This window comes from Cupressus sempervirens, chromosome 9 (genome assembly GCF_028749045.1).
Source record: "Cupressus sempervirens isolate cs-2001-9-10 chromosome 9, ASM2874904v1, whole genome shotgun sequence".
Classification (NCBI taxonomy): Eukaryota; Viridiplantae; Streptophyta; class Pinopsida; order Cupressales; family Cupressaceae; genus Cupressus; species Cupressus sempervirens.
Window position 1 is genome coordinate 688,771,545 of NC_143126.1, and position 12,918 is coordinate 688,784,462.

Below are 12,918 nucleotides of genomic sequence, written 5' to 3' on the forward strand. Positions count from 1 at the left end.
GGCTAATCTTGAAAATTCTTTTACAAATGTAACATCTCTTTTTGCCAAGCTATGTGATGTTACCAAGTATACAAAGGCAATAAAGGGAAAATTGAATAAGATAGATGAGGATATGAAGGGTAAAGCTCAAAAGTTGCAGCTTGACCCCAGTTCAAGCTCTACACATCACATAAGGGTCAAATTCCTATCAGACATGTAGGCTAAGTTATTGAGAGAGGAAGCAAGGATCAGGTCTACACTTATAAACATCCAAAACATGATCCTTCCACTCATGGACACAATGCAGGAGCACATTGCTTATTCAAAAACATTGATCCATGATAACAAGTTTTCAATTACAGATTAGATGATTGAACTCTCAATAGAAGTTTAAGTTACACTTCAAACCTACAAAATTTTGCAAGACAATTGGGATAAGACATTATCTCTTATTCTCAAGATATATTCTGAGTTTCTCTCACATTTTAGTGTCTCTATATAAGTATGTTGTATATATGTTTGGCATTACTATCAAAAAGGGGGAGAAAGAGCTATTTGTGGAGAGACATATGTACAGAATAAAAGGGGAGAGACTTGTAAAGAAGAAGAAATACTAGTATATACACTCAGTATGATATTATATGGTATGGGGGAGATACGTGCAAATACATTACAAAGATAAAATTTGAAAAATAAAAAATCAGCATGTCATTGTACATAAATTTTGGCTAATAAGTGTTCTTGTCACTAATGCCAAAGGGAGAGATTGTTGGCATTAAGTTATGTTTGTCATTAGTGACAACACTTATTCATAATTCTATATGGTTAACGAGTTCATCATTCAGTCTCCAGTGTTTGTCGAGCAATTTAGTGGTTACTAGGTTTTACAATTCATGCCAAGCATCCCAATGGTTACCAAGTGAATTCACCAGTCTAGTAGTTCAAACTAAGAAATTAGTGGTTATTGAGATTTGCAATATTTACCAAGTCATTAGTTCCTATGATGTGAAGCCAGTGGTAACTGAGTAATGGATGAGTAGTGTTTATTGAGTGCAAGTAAGGTAAACATATTATTCAATTTCTACCAAGTTACACTATATCTATCGAGTCTCCAATGTTCACCAAGTTCAAAACTATGTTGAGTGATTAATATGGACTGAGCCACTACTTCTACCAAATGCATGACGATGTCGAGTAATGCAATGGATGTCAAGTATTAGAAGGTCACCAAGTCAGCTTTCAGAACCTAAGTTTCTACATTTGGACCAACTCAATAATATTGGTGTTAACTTGTGTTTTGGCTGACCTTGTAAATATGAGAATTGGGATGGTATATATGTAATGTATTTTATCATACTCATGAATAATGAAGGTGTAATATTTTGAGAAGGGTGAATGCGAATGTGAATCAGCAACAGAGAAAGGTATATAGCAAGGTCAAATCAAGTGCAGTCAAGTTTTCTCTATCACAAAGAGGTGATCAACATTTCAAGGAACTAATCAGAAATTAAGTTGTAAGTCAGATCTACCATTTCATCCTAACAGGTGAATCAGATTCAAATCCTTTAATAGGGTAGACTTAACAGTCTTTTCTTTAAATCTCTTAACAAAGTGCATACTTCATTGTACATTTGTAAAATGTCTAACAAGGTGGACCTAGCAATCCTAATTGCTTCTAATAGGGTAGATCATCAGAAGTGATCATTGTAAGCTTTAACAAGCCAACTTTGTACTGCAGTATTGAAGTTTTATGGGTATCATCCCCACCCCCATTTTACTTTCTGATTGGAAGGTTTCTGGGTCACCAAATATTGTGTTCATGTGCCATGAATGTTTATCTTCAAGTTTCTCATACATGTAGTAGATTAGATCAATTAATGGTGAATGGATTATGTTGATTAAGTGCTGAACTTGAACAAATTTTTGAGGTTATTGATTCACCCCTCCCCTCTCAGTAACCTAACTAGTCTTGATTATTTCCAATAGATACAACATCTGACATTCTAATTTAGTCCCCCCTCCCTCCCTCTAGGTTTAAGAGAAATTTTGAAATAGTAAAAAATTGATTATACAGCCTAGAGATGACCTCCAACAACTGACTTTCTAATTCATCCCTCCACCCTCCCCCCCCCCCCCCCCCCCCCCCACCCATCCCCCCAAAAAAAGTATCAATGAAAAAGAACTATAACCTAACAATCCTCCATCTTGAACAAGAATCATAACCTAGCAATCCTCAATTCTTCCAATTCAATCAGAGCAACATAAAGCATCATATTGAAAACAAAGAAAAACCTATATATATTACACTCAACAAGCCAACCAACTCATAGAGATCATTACAACATGGCCCCTAAGAGCTTGCCAATCATTAGATCCATCTAACAACTTAGATACACCTAGATTCCAAAATGTCACCTTCTATTCAATACTCAAACAAATATCTACCATGCAATCAATGTTTTTTTTTGCTCACAATAACTTTTGATGAATGAAATAATGAATCAATTTTTTTTTTCTCACAATAATTAAATAGAGAAATATCTACAAAATAGTTAATTTATTCAAAAATATTAAGTTTCCCCAGTTAGAACTAGAAAATAATTTAATATAAAAAATACATCATTTGGACAGTCACCAAAACCCAATTATGAAAGTCTTGGCAAAGAAAATATCTCGAGAATATTTTGTCTTATAGTACTCTAGATAAAAATCATGACTAAAAATTAAATTTCTTTATATAAATCTCCTAAAGTAGTAGTTCTTATGAGAGAATCTAATATATTGTAGAAATACCCATCTCTAAATAGTTGATCATAAGGTTATGATGGATCATGTGTATAGATCTCTTCCACTAGGAATTAATGGTAGACAGGGAACTTTCTCTAGCTAAATATCTAATTTAGGGAGCCCACATGTTTTCAAAGCCCTATCCAAAACATGTTGCTTCTTTAAAATAAGCCACATATCCATTAAAGATATGGGCTTTTCATTAATACAACAATCCAACAACAAATAAAAAGTCTTAAATTTTTTCATATAAACTCTAACATCTCATCCAAATCTCATCATATAAACAATCAATCATATTGAAAAAAAATAAAAAAATCATAAATTGTATCACATAAACTCTAACATCTCATCATAAAAACCATCAATTATATTGAAAAAGAAAACAAACAAACAAAACCATAACAAAAAATGAATACCAAAAACCAAATGAATGCTTTCTAGTTTTTGTCTTGAATATTTAAGTCCCTAGGATGCAGATAAGTAATCTCAAAAAACATGCTTTAGTAATTATATTCCATGGATCTGGCAACCTTGTAAAAATTTGTAGATTTGACATCATCAAATGATATGATATTTTCACAGCTCACAAGGAAGAGTTAAAATATTTCTTTTTGAGAATAAAACACAGTTTTCTTTTAATAAAGTACAATTCATGATCAAATATAAACACAAAGGATCATTTAGTATGATTTTAAAAAAACCATAACATTAAAAACATACAGTTGATTCTAAAAGTCATCTTTAAAAATTAATAAAAATTCAACATAAAAGAATGTTTCCAAAAACATGTATGTCTAAGACTAAGGGAAGGGAACATACCTTTGCAATTAATAACTTTTCCAGATGTTTTAGAGACTAGAGAGATGCAAGAATCAATCTTTTCTATTTCAGTGATAATCTTTAGAATCTCTAGTTAACAACAGAGAATACAAGTTATATTTTTATCTCAATCTTCTCAAGTAAGGCACTCATTTATAGCACTAAACTTTCAATCAATTTAAAACCTTAAAATAACAGTGAGCTACTAATACTTCAAACCTATAAAATTGGTCATTCAATTTTAAAAAATTAATAAGTCAGGACTAGATATATCAGTGATTCAATGCATATGAGGATGAGGGCAAAGAAGAAAAACTATAATTTTTTAACTCTAGTTATAGGGAATCACAATAAATGGTAAGCATAATTTATTTAGGATAGTGTTAAAAAAGGACTCCACAAGAAGTCAACTGTGTTAGGTAGTTATGCTCAAAAGTTAAAACTGGTTATTAGGTAGAATCTCTAAATTTGAATAGAATTGTTTGTCTCAATAGTGTCCAACAAGTTCTTCCTTGATAGTATGCATGTCTTGCACTTTGTATTTGAAATTATTCTATAGCAAAGGTCTCCTCCAAGAAAAGAGTTGCTAATTAATAAATTTTATTCAACTTGAAACCAATCCTAATTCCTTATATTGACTTCATCCTAAAGGGGCAACCCAACACATAACCATTTTTTCTTAGGGTAGGCAAAATAAGTTGCGACATCAGAGTTGTATTGAAGAGAACAAATCTCCAATCCATCAAAGGTTTTGTCAAGTTCAACAACAAAATAGACCTATTTTGCATGCTCAAGCACAAGAATCTGGTATACCTGATAGGTTGATATGATGAGAACTTTGAAATGTGTCTTGCCTATGACCATGCTCCCAATAGCACACTAGAGGCATACGTTGGAGATAGGCATTCATGCAACGAAGGGCTTGGACTATTTTTACTGTGGGGCATTCCACACAGTTATACATTGTGATGTGAAGAGTACCATTATTCTTCTAGATGAAAACTTTAATGCCAAAGTTTTTGATTTTGGGTTTTGTCAAACAGTGGACACATTTGATGAAAGACATGTGACCATGGTGGCCAATACATAAATGAAGTTATGTTTCTATAGTAAATTTTGAAAAATATCCCCTAATTTGGACAAATAAAATCAGATTTTAACTTTTGTTAGCATTTAGGAGGTGGTAATTGAATAGTCTGACTGTTATCTATCATAATGGACATGAATAGAATGCACAAACATGAGGATAGTGGTGGAATTACTATCCCATATAGTAAATCTTGAATCTCCTTGTCAAACCACCCCCTAAGCCAATGAAATCCCTCAATAGATCTCATCCTAACAAGATATTGAAATTCTTCCATTAAACCACATCATAATAAGATATTGAAATTCCTCCATTAAGCCACATCCTACCCCCAATATATAGGATAGCAGGTCCTACCCCAATCTATAGAATAATAGGTTGACAATTATGTAGCATTTTACACCTTTTCGCTCAATTCAGGAAAAAAGTATATTGTTAGGAATAAGGTGTCTCAACCTTGGATAATTCCTATTCTTATTATTTATTTTGTAAAATGTATTTCTTGCAAATAATGTTGATGTGTCAGCATCTTGAATTGTGTATAAGGAGATCATAGCTAAAACAGTTATGATAGATTCCTATGACACGTAAGAGCTATATTAAGAAGATTCAATGACAAGTGAAGACATGTGGCAACTGATAAATTCAAGTACTATACACTCTACCCCAATAGTGGGGTTCAGGGCATCGCCCCAAAAAAAATTTTAGGGTTCCTATTTTCTCATAGAATGGTAAAACCCTAATACGGTTACCTTTGGGAGTAACCCTAAAGTGAACTGCATCTTATAAGCATTTTTAGGATTGCGAGAGGTGTATGTGAGAAAGTGTATTGTTGGTACTGTGAGTTGCTAATGGAGTCTTCGGTTGTCACTGTTGAACTTGCATTGCAAGTGTATTGTAACCTTGTGTTGAAGATAATACATTGTGCAGGTTCTGGAGGGGTGGGGTTGTTTTACCGAAAGGTTTTTCCCAACTGGAAAATCTTTGTGCTATGTGTTTCTTTCTCTATGTATTTTAGTTATGCTTGTTTTGCTATAATATTGTTGTTTACATGATATTGAATCTGTAAGCATAAATTTTTTTAATAGGATTTGCACCATACTTCTCTTAAGAGATTAGTGTAGGAAACTATTTCCGCACCTGAGTTTCCTTACAAGTGGTATCAGAGCCTGATCAACTTTTGATCCTAGTTGTTTGGTAGGGTTTTTTTAGCTAATCTCAAGTTGAGTGGGAGTCTTGTGTAGAGCATCGTGAATCTTATTTGCAGATTGAGATGGCGAGTTCATCATATGGAAGAATGGAGGTGGAGAAATTTAATGGCACTAATTTTGAGTTTTGGAAACTCAAGATGGAAGACATGTTGGAATATTTTGACCTATGGGAAGTGTCTTCAAATGCTACAAGACCAGCAACTATACCTCAAGCAGATTGGGATATCAAAGACCATAAAGCTAAGGGTCTCATAAGACTCTGTTTAACCGATGTAGTCCTTCTGAATGTTATAGATGAGAAAACTGCATATAGTTTGTGGGAAAGACTTGGGGCTATGTATCAGGCCAAATCTTTGGTGAACAAGTTGTTCTTGAGGAAGAAGTTGTACTCTCTATGAATGGAGGAAGGTGGATCCTTAACGGATCATTTAAATGCATTTAATTTGCTGGCTGCACAGTTGACATCAGTTGGTGTCAAGTTAGAGGAGGAGGATCGTTACTACACACTTTTGTGTTCTTTACCAGATTCATGGGACCATCTTGTGATGGCTCTCAAAAGCACATTAGTCACTTTCAAAATGGATGATGTGGTGTCTTCACTGCTATCAGAGGAGATGTGGAGAAAGGCTTCTGTTTCAAAAAAAGAAGCCCTTGTTGTTCGTGGGAGATCCACGGAAAGAGGGAAGAAAAATGACAATAAGTCTGACAATAAGGGTAGATCCAAATCCTGTGGGAAGTCAAAGACTTCCAATAAGTCCAAGGAAAAATGTTGGAACTGTGATAAACCTGGACAATTCTGTAAAGATTGCAAAGAGCCAAAGAAGAAGAAAAAAGGTTCAGATTTAGGCTCAAAAAGATCTCAAGAAGATGGCAATGCATTCATCGTAGCTTTGGCAGCCCATGCATATGATGATGTGTGGTTGGTTGACTTGGGTGCATCTTTTCACATGACATCTCATCGAAACTGGTTCTCAAAATATGAAGAGTTCAATGGTGGAAAGGTGTACTTGGGTGATGATTCTCACCTAAAGATAGTTGGACGCAGAACGATCACTATCAAATTTCTTGATGGATGAGTAAAGGGAATCAATGGAGTTATGCACATTCCAAGTTTGGCACGAAACCTATTATTTGTAAGTATGCTAAATGATTTAGGTGTGCAAGTTGTTTTTTCAAAAGAAGGCTGCAAGATGATGAGAGGATCGATAGTGCTTGCAAGAGGTACTAGGAGAGGTACCTTATTTTAGTTAGATGCATGTATTCCTCTATGTAATAGTTCTTCATCCTCACCATTTGATTGAGCAATGAAGAATTCTATGGTTATTGGTTCCGATGGCAATGTAAACAGTTTGGAAGGTAAGCTTCCTACAGAAAAGACAATGTTGTGGCATATGAGATTTGGTCACATTCGTGAAAAAGGTCTCAAAACCCTGAAAAATAACAATCTTGTTGAGGGGTTAAATGATTGCAATCTCAAGTCTGACTTCTATGAACACTGTGTCTATGGTAAACAAAATTGTGTTCAGTTTTACTCTAGTTCTCACCAATCTTCTGATTTTTTGGATCTTATTCATTCTGATGTATTTGGTCCTGTAAAAGTTCCTTCAATCTCCAAGTCTATATTTTTTGTATCTTTCATAGATGATTACAGTAGAAGGACATGGATTTATTTCCTTAAAAGTAAGACACAAGTGTTTAGTTGATTCAAGGAATTTAAAGCCCTTGTAGAGAATCAGACTAGTAAGAAGATTAAGTGTGTGAGAACTGACAATGGTGGTGAGTTTTGCTTAGCTAAGTTTGAACAATTCTATAAAGAACAAGGTATCGAGAGGCATAAGACAACTCCTTATACCCCACAGAAAAATGGAGTTACAGAGAGAATGAACAGGACACTGATGGAGAAGGCTAGGAGTATGCTTAGTGGAGCCGATTTAGAACAAAGGTTTTGGGCTGAAGCTATGGCCATTGCTTGCTATCTTGTTAACAGATCTCCTACATCAGCCCTTGTTCGTAATACACCCATGGAGGTGTGGTCTGGTAAGAAGCCTTCAATTAGACATCTTCGTGTTTTTGGTTGTGAAGCTTATGCAAATGTTCCAAAGGAGAAAAGATCTAAGTTAGAAAATAAAGTTATTAAATGTTTTTTCATCGAGTACAGTGCTGGTGTGAAAGGATACAAGCTTTGGGATCCTGTGACTAGTAAGGTGGTGTATAGTAGAAATGTTATTTTTAGAGAGCTAACATCTTCTCCTATTGTGCTACAACCAGATGAAAAAGAAAAGGAAAAAGATGTTGTTCAGTTGCCTCTTACCCCTGAGAAGATTGAACAGAGAGACCATGTTGGGTCTAATGATGAGGAGAGCTCTAGCAGCTCTCATACTTCAGAAGAAGAGGAAGAAAAACCTCAACCGTAGCCCTTGAGGAGATCCACGAGAGAAAGAAAGAAACCAAAAAGGTTTGGTTATTCTATGTTAGATTCTAGTTGTGCTTTTTCTTTGATTACTAACCCTAATGAGCCTAGATCTATGAAAGAGGCTTTGGGCATAGAAGATGCAGGTTCCTGGATTGAGGCTATGGATGATGAGATGGCTTCATTAGAGAAAAAAAAAACTTGTGACCTTGTACCTTTTCCTAAAGGGAGAAAATTTGTTGGTTGTAAATGGGTGTTCAAGAAGAAATTCTATGCAGATGGTAGTGTTGAAAGTTACAAAGCTAGATTGGTTGCAAAGGGGTATTCACAGGTAGAGGGAATAGATTATGGTGAAATATTCTCTCCTATTGCAAAGCTGACATCCATTATATTTTTGTTATCTCTTTCTTCATCATATGATTTAGAGATAGAATAGATGGATGTGAAGACAACTTTCCTTCATGATGATTTGGAGGAAGAGATTTATATGTCACAGCCTGAGCACTACATTGTTAAAGGTAAAGAATCCTTAGTTTGCAGATTAAAGAAATATCTATATGGTTTGAAGCAATCTCCTAGGATGTGGTACCTTAATTTTGACGCCTTTGTGTTGTCAATTGGAATTGTAAGATCGAAATCATATCATTGTCTTTATTTCAGAGTTGAAAATGATCGCCTTCTTATTATTGCATTATATGTTGATGATATATTTTTGTTTGGGAAGGGTAAGGGTATATTTTTGATTTTAAATCTTAGTTGTCAGCATATTTTGAGATGAAATATCTTGGGGCAGCTAGGTACATCTTGGGTATGGAAATCAATAGAGACAGGTCTAACAGAAAACTTTGGTTGAGTCAGAATAAGTATGTGAAGTCTATGTTGGACAGGTTCAACATGGTAGATTGTAGACCACTATGTGTTCCTATTCCTGTGGGAACAAAGTTATTTGTAGATAATTGTCCAAAATCTCCTAGTGAGATGGAGGACATGAGTAGAGTACCTTATGCTAGTGCAGTTGGCAATCTTATGCATGCTATGGTCTGTACTAGACCAAACATTGCCCAAGCAGTGGGAGTCTTGAGTTGGTTTCTGGCTAATCCTAGATGGGTACATTGGGATGCAGTTAAGAGAGTATTTAGATATTTCAGGGGTACATCATATTACTCCATATGTTATCATGGTAACTCTTCTAGATCTCCGCATTCAGTTTGTATTCATGGATTTGTGGATTCAGATTGGGCAGGTGATATTGACTGCAGGAGATCTACCAGTGCTTATGTGTTCACTATGTTTGGTGGTGCCATCAGTTGCATGAGCAAGAAAAAATTTGTGGTTTCTTTATCCACTACAGAAGCTGAGTACATGGCTGCTACTCATGCTTGTAAAAAATCCATTTGGCTTAAGAGATTGTGTTCTGATGTTGGTGTTGATGCAGAATAGATTACTATTTGGTGTGATAGTCAAAGCATTATTTGCCTTGAAAAGAATCCAACTTTCCATGCCAAAACAAAGCACATTGATGTGCACTATCACTTTGTGAGAGATATGGTGGAAGATGGAAAGGTAAATTTGGAGAAGATAGATATTATGAAGAATGTTGCAGATGCATTAACAAAACCAGTGGGCACTGAGAAGTTTAGATGGTGTTCGGAGTCTATGGGCCTTTTGGCCTATAGCAGTTAGTTCTTATTATGTTCGTATTGCTCTTACAAGGTGTTCGACAAGTGGGAGAATGTTAGGAATAAGGTGTCTCAACCTTGGATAATTCCTATTCTTATTATTTGTTTTGTAAAATGTATTTCTTGCAAATAATGTTGATGTGTCAGCATCTTGAATTGTGTATAAGGAGATCATAGCTAAAACAGTTATGACAGATTCCTATGACAAGTAAGAGCTATGTTAGGAAGATTCAATGACAGGTGAAGACATGTGGCAACTAATAAATTCTAGTATTATACACTCTACCCCAATAGTGGGGTTCAGGGCATCGCCCCGAAAATTTTTTTAGGGTTCCTATTTTCTTAGAGAATGGTAAAAACCTAATACAATTACCTTTGGTAGTAACCCTAAAGTGAACTGCATGTTATAAGCATTTTTAGGGTTGTGAAGAGGTGTATGCAAGAAAGTGTATTGTTGGTAGTGTGAGTTGCTAATGGAGTCTTATGTTGTCCCTGTTGAACTTGCATTACAAGTGTATTGTAACCTTGTTTTTAAGATAATACATTGTGTAGGTTCTGGAGGGGTGGGGTTGTTTTACTGAAAGTTTTTTCCCCACCAAAAAATCTTTGTGTTATGTGTTTCTTTCTCTGTCTATTTTATTTATGCTTGGTTTGATGTAATATTGTTGTTTACATGATATTGAATCTATAAGTGTAAAAGCTTTTAATAGGATTTGCACCATACTTCTCTTAAGAGATTACTGTAGGAAGTTATTTCCACGCCTGAGTTTCCCTACATATATTGCCCCAAGTTCAAGCAATTTCTAAATACTCATAAATGACTACAAGTATCATATGTTGCCAAATCATATGTTTTACCTACTAAACCCAAGTATGAAATCTTCCAAATTGGATCTAAATTTAGACCATCCACACATATTATGACCTTTTTCTACTCTTCCAAATATGTAAAAGGTGAATAAACCCCTAAAATGCAATGTGATCTTCATTTTCATTCATTTTTACGAACACATTGAATTGAAAATGCAGCAAAAATGGTTTTTTGGACTAGAATGTTAGTTGATTGATAATATAATGTCACCTCTCTTAGAAGGATATTAAAGAGTTAGTAGTGATGTACCCCTATTTTTTTGCAAAAAATAATGGCCTCCATTTAAGAGAGATGTTGACGATTTGATGAAGTATTATGGCCTCATATAAATCTAGTTTTAAGAACAACATTAGTAATCATTTTATCACCCAATTATGGGTTAATATGCTCATTTTTCAAATTAGAAGCAATTTAAAATGTTATCAAATGAAGGCTACCTTTAAACATCACATACTCACACATTGCTTTCTCTGCTACCTTCTTTGAATAGCAATCCCAATTCTGAGCACCAAAAGAGAAAGAGGAGAAATTAGTTTAATTAAGTTGGAATATGGATATAAGTTTACAAGACTTTCCATGGTATACAAATAAAAAGTAAATGGGTTACCTATGTTTGGATGTAGTAATGAAGGTTGCTCCAGGAATCTTCATTGACTATAGTTTGCAGATTTATGTTGGGGTCGAGGTAAATGGTGTTGATGGAGGATGTGAGGTGTTCAAAGCAACTGTCAAATGACTACTAGAAACTAGAACACTAAGGAGGGTTATAATTACCTAATTATAAAATAGCTAAGACCAAAGACAAACATCTAATTGTGACTGTATCGAGATAAAAGGTGCTTACCTAAGGCAAGATTGTTCTCATGGCTAGCACTACAAAATAAAATCCTTATAGCTATTACATTCAAAGAAAAAGGATATGCAGGTCCAAGAAGTTGCATATTATGAACCTGCAAATACTCTCACCAATGTTGGAGCTGGTTACATAAAAAACTTGGATGGAACTGAGCAATACCAAGGTCAATTCTAAGCATCTTTCAAGCTTGGCCTATTCGAAATAAGTTCTATTTGTATGGTGGATTTTGGATTGCAACACCATCTATCGTCATATGGGAGTTATGGTAGGAGAGAAATAAACACATTTTTAAAAATAGAAGGATAGGATAGGAACAACTTACCAACAAGATGGAGGCTGCCATTATCAAGATTGTGAATAATAGAATATTGAATATGCAAAAAGTGGCAGAAAAGATGACTTACCGGGATGAGTAGATGAGAGGTCAATGGATTGGGTTTAAGATTCCTTGGTATGTTAGTTTGAGCTTCACTTGGTTTTGAGAATACTTTAATATTCTCTACTTAACAAGGCCAACCATGTAAAGGTGGAAGCTCATCTGGCCTCACCCCCCTCCCCCTAACATCAATCTAAATTACCCATTATCATATAATTACATACTTTATTCATTCATTCATCCATTTATGAACTATAATATTCAATCAATACAATCACATAACATTCATTAATATGATATAAAATTCATTAATACACAATACTAATCAAGAATTTATTAACACATAATAATGTTCATTAACATGAAATAAAAATCAATATTAATATGCAACATTCATATATAATTACTTTAAACAAAGTTCTTTCATTATCCAACAAAGTTTTTCAAACAAGGTTTATCAAAGAGTATTTTAAAAAAATCATTTCTTCTTTTTATTTTTCTTGGCTTGGTTAAGAAAAAGGCTGAAAGAAGCATCAATATCTTCCTCATTCTCCTCCTCTTGTGGCACATGTAATTTCAAATTATCATGCCTCTTTCTATTTGGAGAAGCAGGAGGCTACTACACTAAAGGGGTTTTTGTAGCAAGAATAAGTAAATGGGTTAAATTGGCATACTCTTTTTTTTTTTTTAACTATTACAAGTATTTAATTAAGTAGTACAACATAACATGAATTTTTCTTACTTGACAATGCCACATCATGTACATCAACATGTTGAACACTTGGAACATGCTCCACTCCTTCACCATGATATTCAACATACTATAAAATATTCAAAAAA